Genomic DNA, 9,793 nt, shown 5'->3' with positions numbered 1-9,793 from the left:
TATATGTTCGATGCTAGGGGGATGTTGTCCACAAGCGATAGGTACGATAGGACATAAAGTGTATGCCCCAGATAAAACTTCCAAAGAATATGTGTTGAAAGAAATTCTAGCGAATGACCTAATGGCAATAGATATTTCCGACAGTGATTCAGGCTGCATGGACGATGATGCATGGAGTTATTTGCAAGGAGATCCGAAGTAGTTTAGCACTTGGCATAGGCCAAAAGGAGGGTTTGTTAAATGAGAAATTATATTGTGCCTCTTATTGCAAAGAAATTATATTGTGCCTACGCCAAGCTGCTTATAAATCGCTTGTGAAGAAATCCGTGTTGCAAGGTCCTGACCTTAAAATCAACATAAGCTGCCATTTTAGGATCATCCGCCATTTTAGGCTTGCTTTGTAAAGTCACCCTGTGAGTTAAAATGGTGGACCATGTCATTCCGAAATACAACATGGCCGTCTTGACCTCTGCATGTAGCTAATATGTAACTTGCCTGCAGGCCACTTGTTGAGGTCGTGAACTGAGACCTTGTCCTTCGTTGACCTGTGTGTAAAGGATTACTCGTGCAATGAAACTAATCCACAAGCATATGTTGAGAACAATGTATTCAAATACTGAACGTAGAACACTTGTTTAACTACATTGTATTAATGTTTGAGAAGACCTGCATGCGAAATCCCAGAACACACAGTTGGCGTGTAGGCTTGTTGATATATGTATTAAAGGCAAACCAGTTACATGTGGATGTGCGGTCTTGGCATTAACCCTAGATCAGTAATGTATTAGAGGAATATTAACCCAAAGTAGGGTTGGACATCGTGTTCGCAAATAGTATAAAAGAGCCATGAATTCTAATGTACAGCGTCTCTCACTGAACACATTGAACCACGCTGGAGTTCGCTGTGTTGCACTGAGGGCCGATAGCTATCTGATTTTGCTCTGTTCTTCGTAACTGAATTCAGTATAAAATAAAGTACTTTGTATGTTCCTTTGTAACCCGTGTTCGGTGTATTTCCTTTTGGGGTACTCAGCCTCGATATTTTGATTTTTGTTTTCACAAGGGACACTTGGACCCCCAGGTATTTAATCCCGTCGGGCGACCAGCGTAGTGGATATTCGGTGGCAGGTTGTCGGGTGGAATTGGTGAGGGGAAAAAGCTCATACTTGGAGTAATTGATAGTGAATCCGGAGTGGGTGCCTATGGGAGTGATGTCGCGTAAAATCAGGTCAAGGTGGATGACGGGGTCTCTGATGAACAATAACACATCATCCGCATAGAGGGAGATAATCTCAGGAGTGTCTTTCAGCCGTATCCCTCTGCGCAAGTGGCGTGCTCTGATATGATCGGCCATTGGCTCTATCGCCAGGGCGAAGAGCATTGGGGAGAATGGGTTCCCTGCTAGTGCCCCTGAAGAGTGGGATGAGCATCAAGTGTGACCACCACCGCATTCGCCCCTGATCGATTCACGCCATGACGTTGAGCAGCCTCCTGATATTGTGGGATGTGGATCTCCTGGGCACAAATCCGGACTGATCCTCATGGACCATGTATGTCATGACTGGGAGGAAGCGGTTTGCTATTACTTTGGCGAAGATTTTAGTGTTCAGGTTTATTAGTGAGAGAGGCTTGTAAGAGCTGCACTCATCACTGGGTTTACCGGGTTTAAGTAACACCGTTATGACGGCCTCACATAGTGTTGGGGGAAGGGTAGCTAACTGGAGTGACTCATCCCAAACCTCAAGTAGTTTAGGGGCCAATATGACTACATGTTCCTGGTAGAATTCTGCCGTGAGCCCGTCGGGGCCTGGCGCTTTGCCCTTGGGAAGACTGGATATGGCTTTGACTATTTCATCTAGCAGGATTGGAGAATTTAGCTGGTCTCTGGTTGCAGGTCGTAGGTATCTGTTCAAGGAGATCCCTCATATGCCGCTCACTATGTTCGGGGGGTTGGGAATAGAGCTCCATGTAGATGTCCACAAAGACTTCCAATATCTTTTGGACGGACCACTGTACAGCGCCCTGGCCGTCTTTGACACAGGTAATCTGGGTCTGACCCCACTCTCTCGTAGTCAGGGCAGCCAATGTTCTGCCAGGTCTATCACCCTCTCTATACTTCTGCGCGGCTTGTGGATGGCTAAAATATTGGACCTCCCTAGTGGCGTGTTCATTGAATAGTTGGAGTTCCTCACTGATTTGGGCGAGAGTATCAGGATCAACTGATGTGGGGTGTTCCCGCTGCAGTTCACGTAGCCTGGACTCAAAGCGACCAAGGGCTGCTCTTATTGCCTTGAGTACTCCTGCCTCCCGGGATATGGACATTCCCCTGATGTAGGCTTTGAAGGCGTCCCACCGGACTCCTATGGTAGTGGACTGGGGAGTATTATGCTCAAAATAGGACTGGATGTCTGCTAGCATGTCTGCCTTAAACACAACATCTTGCAGGGCGGAGGACTTGAATCACCACGTGTTAAGGGTCGGGGCGGGCACTCCCAGTTCCAGGGATAGGGTGATTGGGGCATGACATGACAGAATACGAGTGAGTATCTGCGCTCCCTCTACCCGGCCCAGCATTCCGTGTGACACTAGGAATAAGTTGATTCTGGCGGAACTATTATGCACAGAGGAGTAATGGGTGCATTCCCGTGTTTGCGGGTGTAGTGTCCTGCATACATCTCGGATGTCAAGCACTACGCTATGTGCCAGCAGTCTGCGTGCTGCGCCAGACAGTAGTCTGGGAGCCGTTCCTGTTCTATCCAGCTTAGTGTCTAATATGAAGTTCATATCCCCTCCCCAAATAATCTGCACCCCCACATAGCCCAGCAATATAGATGCCACAGAATCCACAAAATCAGGGGAGTCAACATTAGGACCATAAGTGTTTACTAAGAGATATTCTCTATTAGCAATTGCGCAGTGTAATATAATATATCTACCCTCAGGTTCGATGTAGCTCTTGTGAAGTACAAATTTGACTGATTTGTGAATCATTGTCAGGACACCTCTGGCCCGAGTCGAATAGGAGGTAGAGTATCTGTTGGGGCCCCATGATGGTGCCATGCATTTTGTCAGGGGCCCTGTAGAGTGTGTTTCCTGTAAGAATAATATTTTGCACTCGTGCCTATGGGCGTAGGCGATGATTCTATGGGCCCTTGTGTAATAACTCAAGCCCCGGACGTTCCAGGACATCATCGTAGTAGGCATTCTAAGTGTCTATGGTACATCCCAGTTCTGTTGTCGTAGAGTATGTTTATTGCGTGGTCCGCCACTCTGCAGGTGCCCCGATGCAGTGCGATTTGCCAGTCTGCCTCCGCCTTTTCCAATATAACTTCTCAGCGCATAACCGCCCCCCTCCCCTACCACCCCTTCCTGGTAGGTTGTGCTCCCTCCCCCCCCACAAAACTAGAATTCCTCGTGAAACAGGGGTAAGCGGGCGAGTTCCAACATGAACCCGCCACGTTACTGGCCCAACCGGGGCCAACACCCAACAAAAACCATACAAAAGTGAACATTGCAATTGCAGCGGGTGCGCTGTTGCCGTGTGGCAGACATCTAGACAATATGGGAAAGGTAAAGTACCAAACGGTACGTGGGACAGTGGAACGCATGATCGCATTTTTCAAAACACCATTGAGCGTGGTAGGACAAGCTTGGTCAGGGAGTAAACATCCCAACCATAATCGGTCGACACCCAGGATAATGAGATCAATCGGTTGAACCCCAAAAGCAAATATAATCCAGTGTCAGAAAATGGTCCACATATGATGAGGGGCGGTTATGGCCTCCGGTAGGGGGCCACCCAGGTGCGACTACCTCGAGTGTCAAATGCCTGTCCATAGTTGAATCAGTAAGTCGTTGTTACCATCAGCACATTGGAAAGCAAACAGTGGTGACCAGATTACATATCCTCTAGGTAGCTAAGGGTCAATAATCGTCCATGGGGGCACCTATCGGATTGTGAAGTGGTATCTGGGACTCTATAAACTTCACTGCCTCCTCCGGGACAGTAAAAAAGTACAGTCTTTCCTTGAAGGTGATCTTGAGCCGGGTCAGGAAAAAAATTGCGTAAGGGACATTGCGTTCTCCTAATCGTTTTTTGACAACTAGGAACTGCCGCCTCTCCTGTTGCACGGCAACAGAGAAGTCGGGGAATATACGGATGGTGTGTGAGTCGAGGCACAGTTCGCCCTTCTCGCGTGACAGGCGGAGGATAAGATCCCTATCTCTGTAGTTGAGAATTCTAGCGATGATAGGCCTTAGGAAATCTTCTGGTTTGTGGCGTGGTGATAGGGCCCGGTGAGCCCGCTCAACTGTGAAGTATGGGGACAGGGTAGGGTTACCCAGTAGATCCTTGAGTAAGTTCTCGACTGCATCTCCATGCGCCCCTTAAGGGCATTCTCTGAGACCCCGATGATGCGTAGGTTATTACTGCGTGAACGGGACTCCAGGACGTCACACTTCGCCTTCACGATGTTCATGTCTCGGGTCAGAGTGGCCACGGTGTCCTGCAGAGTGTGCAGCCCATCCTCATTTGCACCAATTCTATTTTATGCCTCAGTGATCCTGGTCCTAGCCTGGTCAACCCGTTATTTGAGTGATGCAACGTTGGCGTTGGTATTGTCCAACTTCTCATGGAGAGAGGCAAAGTTCTTGGTCATTGATTCCATCATTGCCGTGAGGTCGGGGGTCAGTGCACTGGAGTGAGGTTTGGATTCGGGCTCGGGGTCCACCTAGGTAGATGTTGTAGACTCCAGCTCTGCTCGCGGGGCTGCCTTCGCAAACTTGTCCATGGCACCCACCTTATTGGCTCCTCTGGCTCTATTAGACATTTACAGATGTAGTAAGGGGTGCCAGGGTGTCCCAGCAATCCAGGCCTGGTACAGCGTAACAAGCAGGGGTGTAGCACGGCGTAGTGGTGCTGTCAAGGAGTTCCCCCCTTCTCACCTGGGTCCGATGTTTGCCGGTGACTTCGATCGCTGCCTTCTTGCGAACGCTCTTGGTCTTGAACAGCGCTGCTCGAGAATCGTCTGGTTCCATGTTGCGTTTAGTTCCGGAATCACGGAGTCCAGGAATACGGAAGACTGGAAAAGGCAAGAAAGACTCAGAACCAGGAAAGGGGAAAGGAAAAGGAATGGGTAATAGCACTGGCACAAGGGGAACAATACCGCGAGCTACGAACACATGTCTGGGCTACTCTGCAATAGCATTGAGACGTGCAAAGCCGCGGAAGGCCTGGTCTATAAATAGACCATGCTGCGTTCAGGGCATGGAGGGAGCAAGGGCTTCAGCTCTGGACGGCCATGTTGGAAGTAGTACGGAATGCAAGCCCTGTTGAGACAAGGACCAGGAGGTCCAAAAGTGGCGTGATCTGAAGTTCATGACAGCATGCCTCCTCCGAAGGCCTTTCCCTCCAGGTTTGCCCGGGTGTATTCGGTGAAATCTTCTGAGCAACCGAGGAGCCTTGATATTTGAAATAGGTTCCCAGATACTTTCGCTAGGAGGATATCCTTTCAACTCCACTAGATATTGAAGATGGCCCCGCTTATACCTGAAGTCACAAATCCGGGACACCTCATATTCCAGTTGGTTGTCAACCAGTAGAGGAGGTGGTCTACTGGGATTTTGAGAGGACTGGATGTAGGATTTCAATAGGGATGTGTGAAAGACTGGATGAATTATTTTCCAGGAGTCAGGTAGCTTGATTCCATATGAGACAGGATTGCTAATCTCCTTGATGGGAAATGGACCATAGTAGCAGGGAGCCAGCTTGTTTGGTCGTATGTGTCAGGGGAGTAGTTTTGATGACAACCACACTCGGTCACCGACCGTATAGGACGGACCTGGTCTTCTCTTGGAATCTGCATACCTCTTGGTCTGTAATCTGGCTGTCTCTAAGTGTTCTTTAGCCTCCCGGTGAATGTTGATAAGAGTTTTGATCCAGGAGTCAACAGTAGGTACTGGTGTAGGGTCAGGAAGAACTGAAGGTAAGACCGATGGATGGAACCCCTGACTACAATAAAAGGGGCTGGTGTGTGGGGCTGAGTGTTCGGAGTTGTTGTAAGCGAATTCCGCAACAGTTATCAGGAGAGACCAGTCATCCTGGACCTTGGTAGCAAAACATCTGAGATATTGTTCCAGGGTCTGATTTGCACGTTCTGTGGCTCCGTTGGTTTGGGGGTGATATCCTGAAGAGAGGGCATGTTGGATTCCTAATACCCAACAGAGGTTTTTACAGAATTGTGAAATGTATTGGGGACCCCGATCAGATATGATCTTGGAAGGAAGCCCATGCAGTCGGAATATGTGTTCCAGAAATATTCCAGCTAGCTCTGAAGAGGAGGGTAGTTTCATCAGTGGCGTAAAATGGGCCATATGGGTAAACAAATCTATGGTGACCATGATGGTAGTATATCCTCGGGAAGGTGGTAACTCCACTATGAAGTCTGTAGCTATGATTTCCCATGGTTTAGAGGGTAGAGTGGGCTGCAGAAGAAGACCCGCCGGTCTCTTGTTATCATGTTTATTTAGGGCACAGGTTATACAAGTCTGGATGTATTGCTGCACGTCAGACTTCATTTTAGGCCACCAGAACTGTCTCTGTATAAGACGGAGGGTGTTGTTGATACCTCGGTGCCTGGAATGGAGTGTGTCATGACAAATGTTTATTATCTTTTGTTGTAGCTTCCGTGTAGGAATGAATAGTGCGTTGTCAATGAATAAGTAGCCTTCCTTGGCTCTTAATTTCCAGAAATTTCGTGTTGAAATGTCCTTCCAGAATTCCGAGGATTGGGTTTGCGATCAGACTTCTTCCAGGAGATTATCTGCTTGGGCTAAGAATATTGTGGGAGAGAACATTTTAGGAAATGCTTTATCTTCAGTGGTCACGTAGTCAGGACGGCGAGACAAGGCGTCAGCGATCAGGTTCTGTGATCCAGGGACATGGGTAATGTGGAACTGATACTGGACAAAAAAGTAGGCCCAACGTGCCTGACGACTGTTCCTGCACTCCAGTGACTGTAGAATCTGTAGGTTTCGATGATCAGTATGGACTTGGACAGGATGTCTGGCTCCTAGAAGTAGGTGTCGCCATTCAGTGAAAGCCTGGCGAATGGCTAAGAGTTCCATTTCCAGGACGGAGTAGTGCGTTTCACTAGGAGTTAAGATTCTTGACAGTTAAGCAACGGGGTGTTCCAAATCGTCCTCCATCTTCTGCTTCAACACTGCTCCTATGGCGTAATTAGAGGCATCCGTTTCCACTAAAAAGGGTCGACTTGTATCGTGTTGAGCCAATATGGAAGCTTGTGTGAACTCAGTCTTTAAACGCTGGAATGCAGTTTCTTGTAAAGTTGACCAGACAAATGAGGTGTCCTTCTTTAGCAGAGCCACTATGGGTTGTACAATCTCGGAAAAGGTGGCTATGAACTTCCGGTAGAAACTGGCTAGTCCTAGGAAGGATTGGATTTGTTTCACGGATGTGGGAGTAGGCCAGGCGAGAATGGCCTTTACTTTTGAAGGGTCCATGCCAATCCCCTCTGGACTAAGGATAAATCCTAGATAGTGCACAGAGGTAACGTGAAACAAACATTTTTTAGGCTTGGCTAAAAGGTGATGTTCCCGGAGTCTTTGTAGAACTGCCTTGACATGTCCTTCATGCTTCTGAGGGTCCTTGGAAAAAATCAATATGTCGTCCATATAGACAATGACGAAGAGAAACAACATATCAGAGAATACCCTATCCATAAAACGTTGGAAAACTGCTGGGGCATTGGCTAGTCCAAAGGGCATGACCAGGTACTATTAGTGGCCAAAGGGTGTTCTAAAGGCGGTCTTCCACTCGTCTCCTTCCCGGATACGGATCAAATGGTAGGCACCCCAGAGATCCAATTTGGTGAATATTACGGCCCCTCTCACAGCTTCCAGGATATCCGAGATCAGGGGCAGTGGGTACCGATCCTTGAGAGTGCATTGATTTAAGCCTCTATAGTCGAGGCTAGGTCTGAGTCCCTTGGTATCCTTCTTGGGAACGAAGAACAATGAAGCACCCGCTGGAGATTTCGAGGGTCTTATGGTGCCATTTTCAAGATTAGTGTCTAGGGATTCCCGAAGTACCTTTTTCTCGGGTTCGGAAAGAATGAACATTCTGCCGAAAGGAATTACAGCAGAGGGATCAGTATCTAAGGCACAGTCTTCGGGCCTGTGAGGGGGTAAGGCCTGGACTATGGCAGTAGAGAACACATCAGCATATCCCTGATAGGCCTCTGTAACTTGTATGAAATTGGAAACCATGAGTGTGTTTCCTGTAAGAATAATATTTTGCACTCGTGTCTATGGGCGTAGGCCATGATTATATGGACCTTTGTGTAATTACTCAAGCCCCGGACGTTCCAGGACATCATCGTAGTAGGCATTCTAAGTGTCTATGGTACATCCCAGTTCTGTTGTCGTAGAGTATGTTTATTGCGTGGTCCGCCACTCTGCAGGTGCCCCGATGCAGTGCGATTTGCCAGTCTGCCTCCGCCTTTTCAAATATAACTTCTCAGCCCATAACTGCCCCCCTCCCCTACCACCCCTTCCTGGTAGGTAGTGCTCCCCCCCCCCCACAAAACAAGAATTCCTCGTGAAACAGGGGTAAGCGGGCGAGTTCCAACATGAACCCGCCACGTTACTGGCCCAACAGGGGCCAACACCCCACAAAAACCATACAAGAGTGAACATTGCAATCGCAGCTGGGTGCGCTGTTGCCGTGTGGCAGACATCTAGACAATATGGGAAAGGTAAAGTACCAAACGGTACGTGGGACAGCGGAACGCATGATCGCATTTTTCAAAACACCATTGAGCGTGGTAGGACAAGCTTGGTCAGGGAGTAAACATCCCAACCATAATCGGTCGGCACCCAGGAAAATGAGATCAATCGGTTGAACCCCAAAAGCAAATATAAGCCAGTGTCAGAAAATGGTCCACATATGATGAGGGGCGGTTATGGCCTCCGGAAGGGGGCCACCCAGGTGCGACTACCTCGAGTTTCAAATGCCTGTCCATAGTTGAATCAGTAAGTCGTTGTTACCATCAGCACATTGGAAAGCAAACAGTGGTGACCAGATTACATATCCTCTAGGTAGCTAAGGGTCAATAATCGTCCATGGGGGCACCTATCGGATTGTGAAGTGGTATCTGGGACTCTATAAACTTCACTGCCTCCTCCGGGACGGTAAAAAAGTACAGTTTTTCCTTGAAGGTGATCTTGAGCCGGGTCAGGAACAAAATTGCGTAAGGGACGTTGCGTTCTCCTAACCGTATTTTGACAACTAGGAACTGGCGCCTCTCCTGTTGCACGGCAACAGAGAAGTCGGGGAATATGCGGATGGTGTGTGAGTCGAGGCGCAGTTCGCCCTTCTCGCGTGACAGGCGGAGGATAAGATCCCTATCTCTGTAGTTGAGAATTCTAGCGATGATAGGCCTTAGGAAATATTCTGGTTTGTGGCGTGGTGATAGGGCCCGGTGAGCCCGCTCAACTGTGAAGTATGGGGACAGGGTAGGGTTACCCAGTAGATCCTTGAGAAAGTTCTCGACTGCATCTCCATGCGCCCCTTAAGGGCATTCTCTGAGACCCCGATAATGCGTAGGTTATTACTGCGTGAGCGGGACTCCAGGTCGTCACACTTCGCCTTCACAATGTTCATGTCTCGGGTCAGAGTGGCCACGGTGTCCTGCAGAGTGTGCAGCCCATCCTCATTTGCACCAATTCTATTTTATGCCTCAGTGATCCTGGTCCCAGCCTGGCCAACCCGTTA

The sequence above is a fragment of the Ambystoma mexicanum genome, chromosome 5q, assembly GCF_040938575.1.
Source record: "Ambystoma mexicanum isolate Mex_15411 chromosome 5q, UKY_AmexF1_1, whole genome shotgun sequence".
Taxonomy (NCBI): Eukaryota; Metazoa; Chordata; class Amphibia; order Caudata; family Ambystomatidae; genus Ambystoma; species Ambystoma mexicanum.
This window is presented reverse-complemented; position numbering follows the sequence as displayed.